The 22,520-nt window shown below is 47.2% G+C and overlaps 1 protein-coding gene across 3 annotated transcripts in view; it reads left to right on the top strand.

Moving 5' to 3' along the window:
• Positions 1-22,520, top strand: part of MPRIP (myosin phosphatase Rho interacting protein) — a 154,730-nt gene that overhangs the window by 194 nt on the left and 132,016 nt on the right. The gene's annotated exons all lie outside the window — the stretch shown is intronic.

Here is a 22,520-nt window from a genome sequence, read left to right as displayed (position 1 = left end):
CGGGAGGTGGAGCCCCCAGGTCCCGCGCCGGGCGGCCCCGACCCCCGGCGGCCCCCTCGGGCGGGCTGCGAGTCGCCCCGCTAGGTGTTGCGAGCAGTTGTGCGAGGCCGGCGACAGTGCCTCGCGGTGGGGGGCGGGCGGGGGCGCGGGGGCGCGGGCCGCCTCCCCCGGTTCCCCCCGGTTCCCCGCGGTTCCCCCCGGTTCTGACGCCCGGGAGACCACCGTCCCGCTGCGGAGAGGAGAGCGGACGTTGCCCAGTTCCTCCGGGGCGGGCGGGGGTGGGGGGTGCCTCTGAAGCTCCCTGGGAAAATAAAAATCGAGCCGGAAAAAAAAAAACAAAAACCAAACAAACAAAAAAACGTACGTGAGTCCTGGGGAGGGTGGTGAGGATGGAGATGGAGAGGGGGAGGGAGGGAGGGAGGGAGGGAGGGAGTGGGAAGTGTATTGATAGAGCCGGGACAAAGGGAAAATCCTCAAGTATGCCGAAAAATAACATCCTTTCCCGTTCCCATAGCCCTGCCGTGTGATTCATGCTTTTTGGGTGACTCAAAAATGCCTGGTTTTTCTTAGGAGGAACAAAGCGCTTGGGGATTGCTTGGTGCTTCTCAGTACACACACGCGTAGAGTCCGTCTTAGGACCCTACTTGGACTTGGGCACCCAGAGTAGCTAAGGGTGCAGGACTGCCTGGGTGGACTGTGGGCTTCCCTCTCGTCAGACCCAGTTTGCCCATTTTCTGAATCATTGTCACTGTTAGTGATGGGACAGAGGGGAAAGGTCCTGAAGTCAGGGGAGTAGGGTCTTGCTCTTGAACTTAAACTGGAGGGCCTTTTGTGGATGGCGAGCCCAGGGCTCCTCTCCCCCACCCTTTTCTCCCATCTCTCTGGTTGCTTGGCAAGGAATAAGGAGACCTCCGGGCCTTCGGGACCGTCCACTTCTCCTGGTCGTATCTGTCATTTGAGGGCTTTGGACTAGTTTAGTAGCTCCCAAGCCTGCATCAGTCACAGTCTAAAAATACAGAGTCCCGGGACCCCATTCCTGGAATGATACAGGAGGTGAAGGAATTTGTATGGTTAACAGTTCCCTAAGAAGTTGGGCTGCAGTACCCACTGGCCTTTGGGAACCCTGGTACTGGTTGCTCTCTGAGCTCCCGGTGTTCCAGAGGATCCTCAGGAACACTTGGAGGTCCTGAGGCCCTGCAGATTCCTTGGATTTCCCGACCAAGCCTTGTCTACAACCCCTTGGGAGGTGTCTTCAGCCCCTTTGCCTCTCCCCCAGTCTCAGTCTTCTTCAGAGCTTTCTCTTGTCTCCCCCCCACCATGAGGCCAGGGGAGCTCCCTTCATATTCCAGTCCAGTGTGACCTAGTTGTAGCTACTCCTGTTGTAGAAGAACCGCTTAGATGGAAAGCATTGCTTTGAAGTGTATGGCCTGGCTGTTTTTTTAATGCTACTGAAGTACTCACAGGGTTTGAATTGTTTACATGGCAGACCAGAGTAGGGTGGCAGGGCAAGGGTTATGGCCTGAGACATTGTGTCTTCCTCTGAGATTAGAATCCCAACAGCCAAGAAAAGACTCCTTTCATCTAAAACCAAAAGCTTAACCAAATGCTCAAGGCTGTGGAGTCATAGATTTTTAGGATAGAAGGGCCAGGTCAGCTTAGGAAGAGTAGAACTCAGTTTCTTGGTAAGGTGTTGTGGGTTGGGCTCTTCAGGGACACTCCCTCTTCTCAACCGGGATGCCTTTTTGGGGGGAAGCAGTTTATGTAGTGATGAGGGCCTTGGACCAGGAGTCAGGAGAACTTTCTTCTGTCTTTACTGTCACTTAGAGCTATGTGACCTTGAACAAGTCCCTTTGCCTCTGTGTAGCTTCTTTTCCTTTCCTGTGATTTGGGAGTAGGGATCCCTGGCCTGCCTCACCCTGTGAAAAGCAAGCAATGGTATCTTATTAGACTCTTGTCTCTTACAATTTAACAAACAGAAATCACCCACAGAATAGTAAACTTGGATTTAGGGGGTTAATGGCCTTTGCAGGGGTTGTTCTGAGAGAGTTTCCTGGTTATTCCAGGCAACTGCCAAAATTGGTAGATTGGATATTTACATTTCACAGGGGCTGTTTTCTGATTCTTACACTTAGATAAAGTAGAATGGGATCTGCATATTTGGATTGAATCTATTAAATTTTCTTGAAAAAAAAATCTGTTGATTATTAATTGGATCGAGAGAGTGTTGCAGATTTAAAGTACTTTAACTTTATTCACAGTTGAATTGTGGGTTTTAAACAGGCCTGAGTCTTCCAGGGCACAACTGGGATGGTAGTTTCTGAAATAATGAGTGGGGTTATTTGTGCCGGGAGAGATTAGGCCAGCCTTCTACCTCCTGGGATCTTTCAGGAAGAAACTGCTCTTGAAAAGAGAAGGAGGGAGATTCAGGGCTGTTGCCAACAGCTTTAGTTGCTGCTCTCTGCATCCGGCCTCCCCCAGCCTTACTCTCATCCTCTTGGCTCCATTAGAAAACCTCAGCCAATTGGTTCCCATCAGTCTCCCCCAAGGCCCTGCTTCCTGCTGCCCCTCCCTGCCCTGCGCTTATTTTAGACCTTCAAGGCTGGAGGATAGATCAGTGATCATGGAGGTCACCCTTTCTTTAAAGTGTTTATCCTTAAGTCCTGTGCATTTCTCTACATGCATATGGACTCGAATACATGGTTAAAACCTTTACTTAACCCAAAATATATATGTATTTGCTCTACAACATATTTTTTTCTGCTTAATGACATGTCTTACATCATCTCTTCATGATGCAACATAGAAATATTCCAAAATTTTTTGCAAATTGTGCCATCAGGGATGTACCATATTTTAACCATTCCCTTATTGCTGGACAGCAAGGTTACTTCTGGGTTTTGCTGTTACAAACAGTGAATGCTTCAGCGAACAGTTTTCTAAATGCTTTGGGTGAGTGTGTGCGTGCACGAATGCAAGTATTTCTCTGGGGGCAGATAGCTAAAAATAGAATGGCTGGGTTGACATCGAGCACATTGAATTTTTTTTTTTTTTTTTTTTTTTTACAGATATCACTAAATTGCCTTCCAAAAAAGGCTGTGTCATGCCATTGCCAGGATTGGATATTATCAGATGATTTAATTCTTTAATAATTTCCCAAGTTACCAATGAGGTTAAGCCTCTTTTTGCAGTATTTATTGTATATGTTTTGTTTCTTGTGTGGACTGCCTATTCATACTATTTGCCTGTTTTCTCTTGGGTTAATTCCTTACCCTCCCCTCCCCCCCACCTGGTTTGTAGGAACTTTCCGTACACACTCTAGGTCAGGGGTCCACAGAATTTCTCTCTAAAAGGCCAGATAGTGAATGTTTTAGCAATGTGGGCCATATGATCTTTGTGGCAACTACACAGCTTTGCCACTGTAGAATAAAAGCCATAGTGCAAAGCCCCTTTAGACAGTATGTAATGAATATAGCTGTTTCTGATAAAGCTATTTACAAAGTTACAGAGACAGGCAGCTGACAGAGTTTGGCCTATAAGCTGTAGCTATAAGCTATGGTTCGCTGACCCCCTGCTCTAGATATTAATCTGAACTTGTCATGGATTGCACATATTTTCTCCTATAGTGTCCATTCTAATTTTAGGTATGGTCATTTCTCTTTTTCATATGGTAGTTTTAGATACGAATGCAGTTAAATTTCTGTGTTTCCTTTTTAGTTTTATTTATTCTTAATTTTTATTTATTTATGAGAGACAGAGGCAGAGGGAGAAGCAGGCTCCATGCAGAGAGCCTGACTTGGGACTCGATCCCGGGACCCCAGGATCACGCCCTGGGCTGAAGACGGCGCTAAACCGCTGAGCCATCCGGGCTGCCCTAGTTTGTAGTTTTAATCTAATGCATGTGAAGGTCTTTTTTTTTTTTTCAAAATTATAAACTATTCTCTTATATTTGTAGTTCCCTTATAGTTGTTAACTTAACTTTCTGATCCATTAGAGTTTTGTCTTAGGAAAATAATTTTGGTTAAAAATAGAAGTTCTAAAAAATTGTCTTGAATAATCCAGGTGAATTATTGTAAAGGTCTTCTCCAGGTCGATGTTGGCCATGATGGAAGGAGTCGTCAGACACTAGGGACAGGATATTGGTGGTTGATTAGAGACGAGGATTGAGGAAACCTGGATACCTTTAACAAAGATTGAGAATAACAGATTTGGAGTAGTTTTGTGGGGTGGGAAGGCGACGAAATTAATATAGTGAATTTGACTTTATGGAGGTGGAGGTCCAGTTGGTCCTGAGGTGGAATCACCTGCCCAGGCAAGTAGGTGGTTAGAGCTAGATGAGGGGTGTGGGACCAGTAGGAGTTCTGAAGTCATGGGAGTGAGCGCAGTCACTTACTTAGGAGGCCACATAGAGTGAAATAAGGGGGAATGGGTGGGAAAGAAGGAGACTAAGCGGTTGGCAGCCAGTGGGAGCAGAAGCTCAAGCCCAGCGTTCTTGGCTCCCGGGTCCTCTTCCCAGTCTCAGTGTGGGTTTCTGGGGTTCATGGTGGGTATTGACCTGCTGTGATGTCTCCTTGTCCTGCTAACTTATACCGTCTTAGGCATGCCTTTTGTGGAAGGAGTCACTGCATCTGAACTGAAGTTCTGGTCCCCTCAACTGCTGTTTTGTTGTGGGGTCTTGGCTGGGTGGTTTTTCTCTCCTCGGGCTTGATTTTCCCATCTGAAGAATGGCGAGGTTGGTCTCAGTCTCTGCCAGAGTTCTTCCAGTCTTCCTGAATCTCCTCTCAGACCTCTTGGTCTAATTGTGCCCCTTGCTGTGCTGAACTCTCTTGCCAGGGTCCCAGACAACAAAGGTGGGTGGGTCAGGACTTAGTCTTGTGCATTTCATTGACTTTCCCTTTATCCCTGTGACATTCTTGGAAGTTTTAGGGCATGAAAGTTCTTTCACTTAACATTTATCTCATAAGCAATGGGGACATTTCATGCCCACCCTTTCCAGAACATTTATTTATAGTATATGTGCACATTGGTAGACTGTTTGCCAGGCGGTATGTCAGAAATCGCAGACTACAAATGGCCAACAAGCACAGGAAAAAGTGGTCAGTATCATTAGTTGTTAGGGAAATGCAGATCAAAACTACAAGATATGATTTCATACCCACTGGGATGACTATATTAAAAAAGGGAAGATGGTAAGTGTTGGTGTGGATGTGGAGAAATTAGAACCCTCATGCATTGCTCATGGGAATGGAAAATGGTGCAACCACTGTGGAAAATAGTTTGGCATTTCTTCAAAAGAATTAACATATGATCCAATATTCCACTGCTAACGTATATCCGAAATAATTGGGAACACATATTCAGACAAATATATTCATGCATATGTTTGTAATAGCACAATAGCCAAAAGGTAGCAACCCAAATAGCCATCAGTGGATGAAAGGATAAACAAATGGTGGTATATTAACATCATGGAATATTGTTATAAAAATGGAAAGAAGTACTGACTATGCTGTAATATGATGGAACCTCAGAAATGTAAGTGGGAGAATCAGGCACAAAGATTACATACTGAATGGTTCCATTTATATGAAATGTCCAGAATGGGTCAAGTCATGGAAAAGGAAGGCAGATTAATGGTTACCAGGGTTCTTGGAGAAGGGGAAGAGAGAAGGGCCTGCTAATGGGATTGGGGTTCTCTTTGAGGGGCTGACAAGATGTTTTAGAACTAGGTAAAGAAGCTGGTTGCATAACGCTGTGAATGTACTAAATGTCACTGACTTGTTCACTTTAAAATGGTTAATTTTATGCTATGTGACTTTTACCTCAATTTTTAAAAATGGGTGCAAGAATCACTCACAGGCAGTCACACATCCTGAACGTGCCCTCTGCTCATGTGTCATTAGAGTGAATATCTAATTGTTTTTAGAGTCTAGACCAGGGGATTGACCAGTTCTTTCTTAAAGGGCCAGATAGTAAAAGCTTTAGGGTTTGTAGGCCGAAATTGAGGAGTTTATGAAGGTAATTACAGAATCATTTAGAAATGTAAAAGCTGTTTTTGGTTTTGGGGCCTTAGGAAAAAAAAAAAAAAAAAATCCAGTGGCTAGATTTGGCCTATGGGTTAGACCAGTGCTGTCAAATAGGACTATAATGTGAGCTGCATTTAAGGTAATTTAAAATTTCCTACTTGCTACATTAGAAATGTAAAAAGAAATAGGTGAAATTAATTTTTTATTTAACCCCGTACATCTAAAATACCACTTCAATATATAGTTATTATTTGACCTGTGGCACCTTTTAGTTCAGGCTGGCCACTTTGTGGGAGCTGAGGAGCCACATTTGGCTGGTGCCTGCTCTGTGGAATGGGGCAGTTCTCTCAGCCTGGTCCTCCAAGAGGCCCTTGAGACCCTTGGGAAGTACTGAGTGGGAGGGCCATGCCTGTGGGTTTTTCCTCCCTCTTGGGGTGTTGTGCACACAGCCTGTGTTCAGAGGTTTCCTGGAACAGTCCTCGTGCTGTTACTTCTGTTTGTGTCCTCTGCTTTGTGTCTCTTGCCAACTTTTGGGGCTTCTTTCCTTGAACGTCACATCTTGGCGACTTCTTTTCATGGTGTTTGAGGGCTCTGATCCCCATTCCCCCTGCAGAAGCAGGAGGGAGGAAGGTGGTGGCGGAGCCTGTCCCAGAAGGAGCCAGTGAGAGCCTAAGGGGGCAGGCTGGCATGCCCCCCTCCAGGCATATTGCTGGCTGCAGTGACTGCATTCTGACACAGCCCTTTGTGGGTGTTTTGCAGCTGTAGTCTAGCTGCTTTTTTCCCCCAGTTCTAGCCTGCTACTTGACCTTTCTCTCTCTGAGTTTTTTTCTTTGCCACACAGAAGGATTACAATCGAAGACCTATGTTCTATTCTTGGCACAGACAGCAGGGTGACCCAGGAAGGTCACTTACATTCTCAGAGTCTTGGTTTCCCACCTATACAGCTGGTGTCCCCATTCTGTTTACAGGGAGTGGTCTACTATTGGCATGGATGGAGGGTGCTGACCAGGCCTGTGGAGGTTACTGAACCCCCTTTGTGGTACTTAATATTCCAGGAAGCATGCTGACAGCCCATCATGTGGGGAATAGCCTTTGTTTGGGCTGTTTCCTGATTACTAGGACCCTGATGCTGTTTAGCTGAAATAAAGAAATTTGACTTGGAATGTTTATCTTTAAATTGTTCCCAAGCTGCCATTTAGTCTTGAAAGAGGGAAGAGAGCCTTGCAAGCAGGAAAAAGAGACAGGAGAGGGGTAACCTTCTGCCAATATCCTAATACTGTGGGAGGAAGGAGGCACAAGAGACAGTGCTGGATGCTAATTTAGAAGCATTTACCCTGACAGAACCGGCTTTTCTTTTATGCTTGGCACCTCACCCTCTAAGCCTCCCTTTCCCATCTGAAATGACACAGTTGGACCAGGTCAGTAGTTTTCAGACTTGCACTAAATCATACAGCCTTTCACTCTGAGGAATCTCATATGGAAATGCTATGTGTAGGACAGAGAAGGTGACATAGTTCTGGATGACATGAGGTTGGAGCTTGCTTGGCCTCTTGGCCACCTCTGCTTCCTGCCCTGTGGGGTCTTCAGTCATCTCTGGAGGCTCTGGCGGCAGGTTTGAAACCTGTCCCAGACTCTGTGGTTCCTCCAGTGTTAGCAGCTTAGGGTTCTGTGAGAGCGTCCGTGGACAATTTCACAGCTGCCTTGGCATGGAACCCCCAAATGCCCAGCCCCACCACTCTTTTTATATTATCACTTCCTTTGGGGGCAAGAAAGCCAGTGGGTTGTTTGGCTGGCATTTTGTCTCTGGAGACTGGAACTGGAATCTTCCAAACCACTTGCTGGTTTTCTCAGTCAGGGTCATCCTAGGTCACATGAAACCACAGCCCGGTTTTTGCCTGGAGCCTGTAACCCTTCCCTCTCCTTTCTCCCCTCATGCTCAGCTTGATGTGTGCACACTGTGCCCAGTGGTGGCCTACCTGCAGCGAGAGTGAGTGAGCATGGGGGGTGCAACAAATCCTCTGGAGCCTCCATTGTGCTGCCTTGAGTGTTGTATAACATGATCTGTCTCATTCCACTCTCAGAAGCTGGGGAGGGCTGGTGGCAGCATGGGCACCTGTAGAGGAGGGGACATGGAGTTTCAGGGAGGTTGGACTCCTGTCTGAGGTCACTGAGCTGCCTAGCGTTGAGGCTGTGACGTAGAACCTGGTTCCACACCATTCCCGTATCAGCCTCTGAGACCAGGAGCCTGTCTTCCCTCCCCTTGGGAAGGTCACCTGGACTTGTTCACCTAGTACTATTTCTGTAGGAAGCTGGGCTGTTGCAAACAAAATCAAAGCTCTGTAATGGACCTCTACTTCCTAGCCTTGGGAGGAGGGGCCTGCAAGGGGCTGGGAGGTCATGGTCATCCCCCACCCCACCATGCCTGCTCTGATAATTAAGCAGGTGAGAGGTTGTCCCCAATTAGCAGATGGAGCCCCTGAGACCTAGTTCAGTGACCTGCCTAGGTCATAGGAAGGCCAGTGTGGATTTTTCCAAACTTCTATTTGACCTCCTTTTGTCTGATAAAAGTGTTAACCTTTGTTATCAGAAACAAGGCCTTGCCCTGACATGGATTCCTTAGTAGTTGGGGTGCATGGGGGTACATGGGGGAAGGGCAGTGGTACAGAACATTTCACAGGTCATCGTGTAGGTCTTAAATTTTCTTGGCCTTGAGATGGCCCCATGTTCCTCAGGAGGCTCCTGGCCTGTGGCAGTGACCACGCCTTTGGCACAGCCCTGAACAGGAAGCACTGTTTTTCCCCTGAGGAATCCAGAATCAGGAAATATTGTGTCCTTGATCTCCTCTGTAGGTCCTAAAAGCACTGGTTTTAACAGACAGTCTAGGGAGGCTGTATGGCACTGTTTCAGACACAGTGTCTTACCTCCTAATGGTCCTGGCTAGTAGCTAAAGGGGCTGGAGGAAGGGGGAGCAACTTCCAGGAGTCCCAGTTGAACCAGAGAAAGAGTCCATGTCTCCTGGGTCTCCGGGTGCCACACCCAGAGCTTCTCTACTCTGGGGCTGCTGAGCAACCTGGGGTGTGGGGAGCCTCAGGGCTCAGTGGGATTGGGGCGTTCATTTGTCTTCTGCTTGGAGACCTGTTCTGACCTAGAAATCTGACACAGTCCCACTTTTCATTTACTGTGCTCCTGCAAAGGAGTGGAATGGTTGACAGTGGGGGCTTTCAGATTTGGATTCACATCCTGGCTCTGTTTTTATGCTGATGGAGCAGGTTACTCAGAGTTTAAGTGTCTGTGTCCTTCCTCTGAAAAGTGGGAACTGTATAATACCAATGTTGTGGGTGCCTGCGATAGTGGGAAGGATGATGGAAGGCTTTGTGCCAGATTTGTAAATGCTTGGGTGCCTGCAGGGCACTCAAGAAGTGGGGTTCGTTTTCCCCAACATAAACCCGGAGAGAGGACCCACCTCCACAGTTTTGTGGGACAGCTGACCCTCTAGCTCTAATTTTTGTGTACCTCCACACCCACAGAACAAAAGCCCAGACTGCCTCCTCTCCTGCTGAGCTGCTTGGCACCACCCTCGCAACTTCCTCACGTTAGCCTCCTGGGATCAGAAAGGCCAAGTCCGTATGCTTGTGTGGGTTTGATTTTCAGAATATGTTTAAGTATAAAAGTTGAACTGTGGTTTTAATAAATTGAACTGGTTTTAAGAATTTGTAGAGGAGGGACACCTGGGTGGCTCAGCAGTTGAGCATTTGCCTTTGGCTCATGATCCCGTGATCCCATGGCCCTGGGATGGAGTCCTGCATTGGCCCTGGGATGGAGTCCTGCATTGGGCTCCCCGCAGGAAGTCTGCTTTTCCCTCTTCCTGTGTCTCTGCCTCTCTCTCTCTCTCATGAATAAATAAATAAAATCTTTAAAAAAAAAAAAAAAGAATTTGTAGAGGACAGGAAGGGAAGAGGCCAGGTGCCACTAGCCTAAGACTTACTATTAGAGGGCGTGGGCTGCTCCAGAGGGCAGTGGCCCTCATGGCAGCCACCTCTGAGCCTCTGCCAAACTTTGAGAAGTGCATAGGGCAAGTCCCATGAATGGCAGTGGCAGATCTTGATTTCAGAAGTCACTTTGCCTGGAAATGTCTAAGTTGTCATCAACAAGGTGAGAGAGGATTAAAGAAGCCACTATTCTGCTGTGTCTGGGAATCAAAGTCCTTGTGCCCCTGGGTCTGGTGAAATAGCCGAAATGGCCCAAGTTTTGCCGCACATTGATGGGCAGGTGGGTGGGAGTTCTGGCCACAGCATGTCCTGGCCCTTTGCTCACCAGCGTAGATTCACTTACCTCAGCCAGCATGTCGGTCCTTCCAGTCTTCTCCCTGATGCTCCCTAGGCTTTAGAAAGTCCATATGCTTCCAGGGAGTGGAGTTTTTTTTGCCAAGGGGACCCTTCCATAGGGTCTAAACAGGTAGAAGTGGTTCCTTGTGAAAGCCTGAAGACAAGCTCTTCTAACAGGCAGATGCCATCTCAGCAAACAGCCTGTTGACTCTTCGTCCACACATCTCCCTTCCTGCCTCAAAACCCTGTGAGCTGAGGGGTCCTCTTTGGGGGAGATGAACCAGCCAGGATGGTCATGCAGCCTCCTGTGATGTGGAGGTTTTCCTGTACTTAAATCGAAGGAGCAGTTGACACATTCTGAGAGTATTTCTTGTGGAGGTGGTGGCATTTGTAGGTAACAGTAATTGCTGTGTGCCAGGCCACTATTAACTCCTTTATATTCACAGCGGCCTTATGAAGTAGAGAGATAAGAAACCTGAGCTGGAAAGAGGCCGTGTAACTTGCCCAAGGGCAATACTGTAAGTGGTGGAGCTGGGATGCAAACCCAGGCAGTCTGCTGCAGGGCCTCCTCCTCCTACTCTTCCCTGTGCTGACCTGAGCAGGGCCAGGTGGGCCTTCTGGACATTGGATTTCTGGCCCTGTGTGGCCCTCCTGTCTAGGAGCCAGGGGCTGTCCTGCAGGAAGGGTGTGTGTATGCTGGCAAGGGTGGGGTTAGAGGATGAGGCCTGGCCTGAACTTATTTAGATTTCCTGTGTCTTTTTTCCTTTCCCATTGTACTTTCTTGTCCTACCTGTTTCTTAATGGCAAGCACTCCTTTTTGAGGGAGAGGGTGCGACTTTTTCCTGCAAAGCTTGCCTGCAAAGCCCCAGAAATATGTCCCCACGCATTTTCTAACATTCCTCCTTTTGCCACGAATGGCGTCATGTTCCAAAAATCCCGCGGCCATGGGCTCCTTGTCAAGACTGAACAGGGAAGAGGCTTTTTAAAATGTCACTTTCTCCCTTTTCCTCCAGCTGTTGCAGTCCAGGGAGGAGCCCTGAGCATGGGTTGGGCTTGCAGGGCATGTGTGTGGGCAGAGGGGTGAGCGGGTAGCTGAGCTGGGAACTGTGGGAGGGGAGAGCAGGCCACCAGCTGTGTCCTCTCACCCTCTCTGTGCCTAGGATCTAGGGAACTCGAACTCTCTGTGTGTGGATTTTGTTTGGGTTTTGTTTTGTTTTGTTTTGTTTTAGAGGTGAAATTCACATAACATTAAATTAACCATTTTAGAGTGTGCAATTCAGTTGCATTCAGCACATTTATAGTATTGTGCAAACACTACCCCTCTATAGTTTAAAACATTTTATCACCCCAAAAGAACAGCCATAACTATTAGACTGTTACTCCCCACACCCAGTCCTCAGCAATGATCAGTCTGCTCTCTGTCCCTATGGTTTTACTTGTTCTGGAAATTTCATTAAAGTGGATATAGAATATGGGGCCTTTTGTCTGGTTTCTTGTACTTAGTATGTTTTCAGAGTTCCATATGGTAGCATCAATCAGTACCTCATTTTTTTTTTTTTAAGATTTTATTTATTTATTCATGAGAGACACACAGAGAGAGGCAGAGACACAGGCAGAGGGAGAAACAAGCTCCCTGCATGGAGCCTGATGTGGGACTCTATCCCGGGATCATGCCCTGAGCCAAAAGGCAGATGTTCAACCGCTGAGACACCCAGGCATCCCTCATTGTTTTGTTTTTTTGTTTTTCTTACTGGCTGAATAATCTTCCAGTATATGGGCACAGCACATTTAGATTATCTATTCATCTATAGATGGATGCTGGGGCTGTTCCACATTTTGGCGCTTGTGAATAGTGCTGCTCTGGAGGTTCACGTATACGTTCTATTTGAACATCTACTTTGAGTTCTTCTGGGTAGAGACCTAGGAGTAGACTGTCTGGGTCCAGTGGTAATTCTCTTAGTGAGCTGGGTTTTGCATCAGCACATCAAGCCAGACACCAACACTGTAGACTACTGGGTGGGAGGATAGAGCATATTATGCTGCCCAGACCACAGCATTCTTTGTTTGTAGAAGTCCAGGATGGAGAACTGGAGTACAGGGCAACCCTCAGGGTTACAAGCATGCTCGGCAGCCCTGAGATGGCGGTAGAGGGGCTGTGCCCGTGCACGGGGGCGGCCAAGCCACTTTGAATTTCATTCGCTCCTTTTTTTCTCTTTCTGTCTAACCTGAAGAGCGGAGCTGCCAGGAAGGAGCTGATGTTGGTGTGGGGCAGGGGACTGAGGGAGCGTAGGAGTTGCAGGCCAGATGACGTAGGGAGACACTGGAGTAGTACTCTAGCGTGAGATGTATGGAGAGCTGCTGCTCTTGGGTCTCTAAAAGATGTTGGGGTCACTTAGAAGGAAAGAGATGAGATCTGGCCTGTTCACTACATTGTTAGCAGTTTTCACACTTTATCTCTTCAGTAGTAGAGCACAGAGCCCTTGAAACAGAATGTGGGACTCACATATATGAGAGGATGGTGCCCCCTGTGAGACCACCCCCACCCCACGATCTGCGGTAGCCCATGAAGTACAACCTCCCGTTCGTTGTCTTCACTGCTTGAAAATCACTATTTACTTTGACCCCTGTATTAATACTTTCTAATAGAATGAAATATTTGGTGTATACAAAAGAACATAAGTTGCATTTACATACAGTATATGTGTAGGATTCCTACAGAACACTCACCATGCTTGGTCATTCCAGTGTTTCAGACTCCCTCAGTGGCCAGCCTCCAGAGGAGAGGACCCCCGCCATGGGTTTGCCTATGTAGAGCCCAGCCCCCTGTCCAGGCCTCCTCTGCTTAGCAGACCTTTGCCCTGCCCAGAGGAAGGGTTCCCTGCCTGGTGTATGCAGGAGTCCATTTCATTTCCAGATGTACTATCTATAGCACAGCCACTGTGGTAAGTCTGGTGGGAGATATGTAGCCTTTTAAGGTAGTGCTGTGGAGGAGAAAGGAGTTTGAGTAGAAAGTTGGAGATGGACCTGAAGGCTCGTTTGTGTTTGGGCTGACAGAGAAGTATAATCAAGCCAGGGTGACACCATGAGCAGAGTGCTGAGGGAAGTGGGGGTTTAGGGGCAGGATGGGCCAGTCACTCACCTGAGGATCTACGGGAGTGGGATGATTGGCTAGGCCAGTGGTTCTCAAACTTTTTTTTTGGAGACCCTTTTATGCTCTTATTAAGGCCCTCAGAGGGCTTTTGTTGATATGAGTTATTTTCATAGTATTCGATGTGCTATAAATTAAAACTGAGAAGTTTTTAGAATTTTTAGTTTTTAATTTATTTAAAAATAAGATCAACCCAATATGCATGCACATAAATAACAGGTATATTCTGAGAAATTGCTTTCTCACAACAACAGAAAAATGAGAAGAGCCACAGTATTTTACCTTTTTGTAAATCCGTAACATCTGTTACCATAAAAGACAGCTAGATTCTCCTGTCTTCTGCATTTGGTCTATTGTGATATCCTGTCACATAACCTCTAGCAGACTCTGCTATATACCAGGGAAAGAATGACAGGAAGGGAAATGATGACTTCATAAAAATAGTTCTTTCTCGTGGACCCCCAAAAGGGTCTCAAGGACCACCATACTTTGAAAATCGCTGGTCTAGCTCAGGTTGGACCATTTGCTTAAAGGCCGTGATGGGAGTGGCAGGGAGGACTCCTGTCATGATGGAGCTGTTGCAGGTGCAGAATTCAGGCAGGGGCCCAAGGCAGCCCCCTTGGAGTGAAGCGTCAGGCGTGCCAAGGATGGAGGTGCCTGCTCTCTCCAGCAGGCACACTTCAGGTCTGGCTCGCCCTTACTTCCTGCCACCAAGGACTCGCTGAATAATAAATGAAATGTGGGTCCAGGGCATGTGGTAGTGACTTAATGTGAGGAGTATGAAGTAGGTTATATTCTCAACGTGAGGAGTATGAAGTAGGTTATATTCTCCTCAGTGCACAGATAGGAGTCTGAGGCTTGGAGAAGGAAGTTAATTTGTCATTACATTCCACCACTGCACTCTGCAGCTTCTAGAAGGGGAGGTCAGAGGTGACTGGAATGTTTTAGGCTGGAGACTAGACTAGTGACAGGGCTGAGCTCTGATGTAGGGAGCAAGAGGCAGCCAAGGACTACCAGACTGGGTGGTTCTCTTGGGGGCTCTGTCACTGATTGGCTTTGTGGCCAGAAGGCAAGACGACCTTGATCTTTTCATCTCTTCATTTAGCAGTGCTTGGTAATTTCCAGGCCCCCATCCCAGTTCCTGACCTGGAGCTTTGGACACGTGAGTTGGAAGCATGGCAATGGCCAGGGGGCACTCCCCCTTTCTCTGGAGATGCAAGGTTGGGGCTTGGATCAGAAGTCAGGGTGAAGAGGGAGATTCAGATTCTTTGCTCTCAGAGTGATGGTCAGGCCCAGTGCCCTCTGAGCATGTGGGTGGGAAGGGGATTCAAGGGAATCTTGGAGGCCCCAGAGGTCTGTGTGACACAGTTGGGATTTTTAAATTTTATCTATTTTATTTAAAGGATTTCTTTATTTATTTGAGAGAGAGCCACGAGCAGGGGAGGGGTAGGGGGAAAGGGAGAAAGCAGACTCCTACTGAGTGGGTAGCCCAATGTGGGGCCGCATCCCAGGACCCCTGGATCATGACCTGAGCCCACGGCAGACACTCAACCATCCAAGCCATCCAGGCGCCCCTCACTACATTTTATTTTTAGGAAGAAATTTGGATCAACCCTCAGAATTTTTCTCAGAGGAAGATTACGTCTTCTTTTTAAGACTACAGTGGCCTCAACCAGGTCCTGCCCTTTGGATTCAGTGGCTAGACAGGAATTTTGATGTCTTTAGTGTTAAATAAGGGAGTTATCCCCACGGACTCAGATCTTTTAGGTACACCACAATCTTTGTTATGACTGTATTTTTATGGGATCTGTTAAAGAAAATATTTTCTCTTCCCCTTTCTTCTCTCCATCCATGTGGAAAGGCTTTATGGAAAGGGCCTATGTCTGTTTCCTTGAGATGTTTTCAGCTTGAGCGTGGCCTGTGTAGCTAGTGCTGCCTGCACCCGAGTCTGCTTACAGGGAGCCTCTTGGGAAGCCCCTTACAGCACGTTCTTCAACCTGTTTTCCCCCCCTTTTTTTGGGGGGGGTGGGGGTGTTTTGAAGAGTTCTTTGTCCAGACTTTACATTGATAGGTGGTGTTTACCCTTTCATCTCTCTTAAAAAAGGTTGAAAAACAGTCACCAAACTTATATATCACTGTTCACAGCCACCAAAAGGTGGAAACGACTCCAAATCCAGCAATAGATGAGTCAAAATGCAAAATGTGTTATGTTCATGAATGGAGTAATTATTTGGCCATAAAAAAAGTGAAATGCCAACACATATTCCAGCGTGGATAAACCTTGAAAACATCATGCTAAGGAAAGGAAGCCAGTCACAAAAGATCACTTTTCATCTAATTGCATTCATATGAAATATCCAGAATAGGCAAATGTATAGACACAAAAAATAGATTAGTGGTTTCCAGGGGTGGGGGTGGGGAATGGAGGGTTTAGGGAGTGATAGCTAAAGAGTACAGGGTTTCTTTTGAGGGTAGCAAGAGTTAAAGGGTTCTAAAGCTGATTGTGGTGATGGATGCATGACAAACCATTGAATTATACTCACTGTTAAGTGGGTGAGTTATATGGTATGTGAGTTATACCTCAGTAAAGCTATTACACAATACCCCCAATTACTACCCCACCTCATTCTTGGTTTGTGCTCATATTTCACATCTTACCAAACCATTATTTGACATGTTCATTTCCTATCTTCTTGTCATTTTACACTTGACGTTTGCTATCCATGCATGTCTAATAGACTCAACCTCTGTGCTACCCTGTCCTCCTGGTTACCCCAGGTCCCCCTGAACACACTATACCAACATGGTGTTGGCCTCACCCTCTCATACACACCCATGTGTGCAGTCTAGTCAAGTATGTGTCAGCAGCATGGAATCTTTCTGTGCTGAAACCAATGGGCCATCTGATAACCCTTTTTAGAGCTCAAGTCATTGTTCCAGCAAATATTTATAGATTGTCTAGAGGTTTGGGGCCTCTATGGTAGCTCCGGAGGAGTGAGCCCCGATGATACTGATATTGAAGTTCTTGGGATGAAGTTCTTGGGATGTGCCCTCTCCTCCTCGAACCCTTGCTTCTATGACACTGTCAGATGAGGTGACACTGTGTAAGGCCCTGCTGCATCCTCTGAAGGGAAGCTTGAACCTCTGTACATGGCAGCTGGCCTGACACTGCCTCATCTCTGTCTGCTTTCCCCAAGCTCATGTCCCCGACTTTGTTTCTGAAGTTGGTCCTTTGCTCCCTCCTCACAAGAAATCTCTCCCAGACCTGTCCTCTCTGTCCCTGGTGCCCAGTTCCTTTCCCTTCGTTCCACTTTATCATTGTGGGTATTTTCATTGGCTTTGTTATTTTTGCACTGATGGTTCTGTGTTGTGGCCTTTGGCACTAAAGGTTAGTAAGCTGCATTTCTCTTGAGTTCCAGGGTCACAAATCTTGGTGTAATTAATAGGGTCCCTACTTTTTTTCCAAAGTACTCCTCTTTGAATGGTAAATTACAGGGTTACTCTACTTTTTGTAGGGTGAGGAGGAGGTGGGAGCCTGTGTTCATACTTACTGTTTGCACAAGTAAGAAAGTCTCCTCCTTCCAGAGAAGAGCCCCACAATTTCCCTCAGCTCCTGGAACCCTTTAACAGTCCACAGTGCCCGGCCAAGCTGTATGGGTGGCTCTGTGAAGGGTGGTTTGTAGTTGGTTCATCTCATGGTGATGAATTCCTTGTAGGTGCCATGCACACCCAGGCCCTAGACATCAGCTTCGAGGGTATGTGGGGACACCCTGTGTGATGTGCTGGTCAGGACTAGATCCTCTAGGAGAACATGCTTCCTGTTCAGGTGGCTCCAGCCTTTACTTTTGGAAGTGGCCTACCAACGTGGAGCAGTGTGGAGTGGTTATAGGCCAGCTAGCGGGCCAGGTGGTCTTGGCTCACACCCTCCTCAGACAAGTCACTTCGGTTTCCATGAATGTAAAACAGAGGTGGCAATGGTATATACTTCATAGGCTTATTGTGAAGATTGAAGAGTATATGAAGGGCATGGAGCAGTGACCAGCCTCGTAAGCTATGGATTTTAGCTCTGAGGACAGTGGGAAGCAGGACAGATGTCGCTAGGAGAGGAAACCGATGGCATTTTAACCAGACTTCCCAGTGTGCTCACTTAGATCGTGTGTGTGTCCTCCAGGCACATACCTGACACCATCATGCCAGCTGGGGAGCAACAGCAGCCTTTCTCACTCAGAAGGCCAGGCTTTCACCCTGTCACCAGGGTTCTGATCATGTTGAATCACTTAGAGTGACTGCAGTATGATTGTGGGTATCTTTTTTTTTTTTTTTTTTTGTGGGTATCTTTGTGATGGCTGATTGTTCTCTGCTGACTTTCAGAGGCAGATGACAGGCCCTGGGATATGGTACCCCTGGCATATGGTACCCCTATTGAGGAATGTAGTTTGGGTCCAGACCTGAATGGCTGTAAAGCAACATCATGGAATTCTCTGGGGCTTGAGATCCCTTGGACAAGTCTTAGGAGTCCCATCATTGTTTGGTCCACATGGCATTGTGAGGAACAAGCATGTGTGTGGCCTCTCAGAGGGGTCTGCAGTGATGGCCAATACCCTCACTGATGATGATTGGCCCTGGCAGGCTTGTTCTAAAAGAGATGTCTCACTTGCCTGAGGGCATTGGCCCTAGCCACATGGTCAGAGTTGTGCTTACCCCCGTGGCATGGGTTAGGCAGGTGGGCACATTGGACATAGTACTGTCTTGGCAAGGTCAAGGTCTGAGACTGACTTTCCTATATGCTCATTTCTCTTTTTACTGACTTTCAGTGTCTTGGAAAAGACAGGTGACCTTGAATTCTCCTATGATGTACAAGCTTATAAAGATGGCCAGACGGCAGCTGCCCAGACATCATTGTCCCTTTAGAATTGAAATGCAGAAAATATTAAACAGCTTGTTTGCTGTGAACACGAAGTGTTGCCACAGAATCTCTTTTGAGAAAAAAACAAAAACAAAAACAAAAATGGGCAAAGAACCAACCTTAAAACTACAGCTGTATTAACTGCAGTTTACACACATTCTCTTCATAGATCTTTTATGAATTCTCTACCAAGGGCCATTTGCCCCTCAACTCATGCTGGAGTGCAGGTCCCTATACCCCACCTTTGGCCCAGAGAAGTCTTTGCACCAGGAATTTCCCTAAAGCTGGGATATTGGCCTGCACATGTAGATCCTTCTTCAGGCCTGTGAGACTTTTCCTCTTAAACTTTTCTGGGGATGGTCACTGTGCTTGGAATAAAATTGTTTAGCCTGGTATGAGAGAGCTTCTGTGGGCTTTGGATGCCCTGCCCCTATCCTCCGAGTTGGGAGCCCTGGGGTCCTTCTGGACTGGCCTCAAATACTCTGCGGTCCTCCCCATCACACTTTTTGGGGACCTCCACTCACTGCCTCTGCCGTGGGGCCCTTTCCCCTGAGCACTGCTGGTCCCCAAGCACTACCCCCAGTTTGGTCTGAGCACCAGCTATGTGCGTGGCCCTGTGTAGGTGCTGGGATGTATGTCCCTGATTCTGGAGCATTGATTGTTCAGTGACCTAGTATGGATTTGTGTCTGATGTAATTTTAAAAATGGTATAAAAAGTATATCTATTTTTCTATTGTAGAAGATGAAACTGAGATTCACAGAGGTAATGTCTTGCCATGGGCCACATGGCAACTAAGTCATGGAGCTTGGGCATTCTGGTTCCCAGGCCGTGATCTTTACACTAATTATCCAGAGCTGTTAGGTTATGCGATTGTGCCACTGGTGGAGAGTGGAGTACAGGGATCCCTTGACCTCAGCTCTTCTTGTTCTGCCAGGAACAATCAAGCCCTTGCCACCCCTACCCCCACCCCACCATCTTCTGGAAGATGTTCTGTTAGTACTATATCAGAAGTCACCCATGCACAGTCAGGCAGATACCTTCCCCTCCCTTTAAAAAGTAACGTCTGGTAAGTACTATATAGTAGCATTACTTTACCAAAAATAGTAAAAGCAAACAAAAACTGCAAGTCTTGCTTATGACTCCCAATCTTTCTATGTTCTTATTATGCAGTTTATGATAATAGACCACAATTTTTACATCTTACCCTGGATGCTTGTTCACATGCCTGGTCTCCACTAAACCAGGAGCCCCTTGGGGAGGCACCGTTTTTATCTCTGGTCCCTTGAGTGATTCCAGCTTCACAGCAGCAACTGGGGAAATTCCACTGAACACCTCCAGAGGGTGCCGGTCACCCAGGAGACAGATGGAATGAACCCACTTGGCTGTGTGCAGGAAGCACTGTCTTGATGGAATCCCGTGGGCACATACTCTCAAGGGTTTCTTGAGTTCCTCATGGTTATTTATAATTAACGACTATAATATTTTCATGAGTTGGTAATCAACATTCGTTTCACCATTTGCTTGTTGGACATTGAGTTCCTCCTCAATCGTGAGGGGGAACTTTTTGCTTCTCTGAGTTATTTCTTTCGGCTTAACTTCTGGCTGTGGGGTTCATGGGGCAGGAGCAGAGCAACACCGTGGTTCTCCCCACACATGGCCACATTGCCACTCTTGGAGAGTGCCAGGTTTCCCGCAGTGCTGTTGCCTTGTGTCTGTGCCAGCGTGGCACACATAGTGGCATGGGTGGAGGTAGGATTGAGAGAAGGGAAAAGTACACTTGTCATTCATCCTGTCTGCCTGCTCCTCAGCCTGCTGGTTATTCCCTGACTAGTAACCTGGGAGCTACGTGTGTGGAGGCTGGGAGCGTAGACTGGGCTCACCTAGGTCTCCGCTGGAAGGCTTCCCAGCCATGCTCAGAGAACAGTTTAGGAGTGTCTGTGTGGTGGCGACTAGTATGTTCACTGACTTGCTCATGGACATGTGCTTCAATCACCACAGCCTGACTTTGTACAGGGCGCTGTGCTAGATAGAGGCGAGATTCCTGTACGCAGTGACCTGGGGTGTTGGAAGAGGGAAGGACCACGAATGGCTTGGGGTTGGGAGATGTGGAACCTGGGAGGATGAGCGGGATGGGGCAAAGAGCCCTCCACACAGAAAATTGCTTGTACATTACCGCAGAGGCCTGGAATATTTCTCTTTCCCCCGGGGGGTGTAAGTATCACAGACCGGTTCAGAGAAGGGGGAGGGAAGTGGCAGTGTCCTGGATTCATGGCGATGGCAGCTACAGTAAGTTCTCAGTAAACGCTAGGCTTTGGGTCAGTTCCTGTCCTTGAAGAGGGGTGGGATTTTGAGGGGGTCTGTGTAGGGGATGGCAAGGGGACACCAGACCATAGGGGACCTTTAGAATGATGGGATGTTATCAGGGGCTAGGAAGGGTGGGACCCAGATATTTGCATCAATAGTTTTGGGTTCTCACTCTTCAGTGCCACATTGTGCAACATGTCTGCCTTTCTCAGCACCATGTACACTCTGAGAGGGTGAATCTGAGGATGGGAAAAGCAAGGTTAACCACCTGTTAGAAATCTGTCACTGACTTCCCTGCTTTTTGAGCCTCAGACAGGCCACATGTTGCTCAGAGCTGAACATGTAATGTTCCAGATGCCTTGGAGCTGATCCTGATCTGCCAGCTGTGTGCAGAGGCTTGTATGTTTCTGGGAAGCATCAGTGTGGCAGCTTGACAATGCTGTGTAGAGTAGTCCAGGACATTTGCATCTTCCCCTGCCTGTGGCCTGCCCCTTGACCTGAGTGAGACAGTTGGGCTCTCCCTGATGCAACCCAGACCTGCCTGGAGGATGGCAAGAGAGAAAGGGGCTGAAGGACCTCGCTGTGGTCAAGTTGAAAGGCCCAATAGGGTGTACACGTGTGGGGTGTGTGGCCTCTGGGAGAAGATGTCAGAAGGGCCGTGGAGCTCATACAGCACAGCTGTGGGCCATGGAGGGCCAGCCTGGCCTGAGGAAGACCCATGTGGGGTTGCGGAGGGTCCCTTTTCAGGGCTAAAGGCCTCTCTGTGAGCAGAGAGACAGTATTCAGGAAGTAACAGGTTTGGGGTTTGTGTTTTAAAATATTTTATTTATTCATGAGAGACACACAGAGAGAGGCAGAGACATAGGCAGAGGGAGAAGCAGGCGCATGCGTGGAGTCCCAAGACCGATATGGGACTCGATCCCAGGATCATGCCCTGAGCCAAAGGCAGATACTCAACCACTGAGCCACCCCGGCCTCCCTCTATTCTCCTATTTAGGAGAGAGAGAGGGGAGAGAGACAATCTTAAGACGACTTCATGTCCAGTGCAGAGCCTGACATAGGACTTGATCTCGTAACCCTAAGATCATGACCTGAACTGAAATTGAGTTGGAAGCATAACTGACTGAGCCACACAGGCATCCCTCCATTCTGTTCTATTGATCTGTGTATCTCACCTTCCACTAATATCACATAGTCTTGAATACTGTGGATATATAACACATCTTGTAATCAAGTAGATAAATTCCTCCCTCTTTATTCTTTTTTAATTTTTAAAATATTTTAGTTCCATTGACTTGCCTTTTAAATTTTAGAGTAATCTTGCCTATGTCTGTAAGACTTACTGAGCTTTTGATTAGTAATTGGATTTTTTTTAAGGATTTTATTTATTTATTCATGAGAGACACAGAGGCAGAAACATAGGCAGACGGAGAAGCAGGCTCCTCACAGGGAGCCCAATGTGGGACTTGATCCTGAAACTCTGGTATCACGCCCTGAGCCAAAGGCAGAGGCTCAACTGCTGAGCCACCTGGGGGTCCCGATTAGTAATTGCATTAATTCTGTGTATTGATTTGGAGAGAATTGGCATCTTAGAGTTTTCCAGTCTATGAACATAATATGTCTTTCCATTTTTCAAAGATCTTTGGTTTCTTTCATCAGTATTGTGTAATTTTTAGCATGCAAGTCTTGTATGTGCTTTGTTAGATTTACACTTAAGTATTTCTTTTTTTAAAGATTTATTTATTTATCTATTTATTTTTTGAGAGAGCGAGCATGAGCAGGAGAGGGGCGGAGGGAGAGGGAGAAGCAGACT

The sequence above is a fragment of the Canis lupus genome, chromosome 5 (assembly GCF_011100685.1).
Source record: "Canis lupus familiaris isolate Mischka breed German Shepherd chromosome 5, alternate assembly UU_Cfam_GSD_1.0, whole genome shotgun sequence".
Lineage (NCBI taxonomy): Eukaryota > Metazoa > Chordata > Mammalia > Carnivora > Canidae > Canis > Canis lupus.
This window is presented reverse-complemented; position numbering and strand designations above follow the sequence as displayed.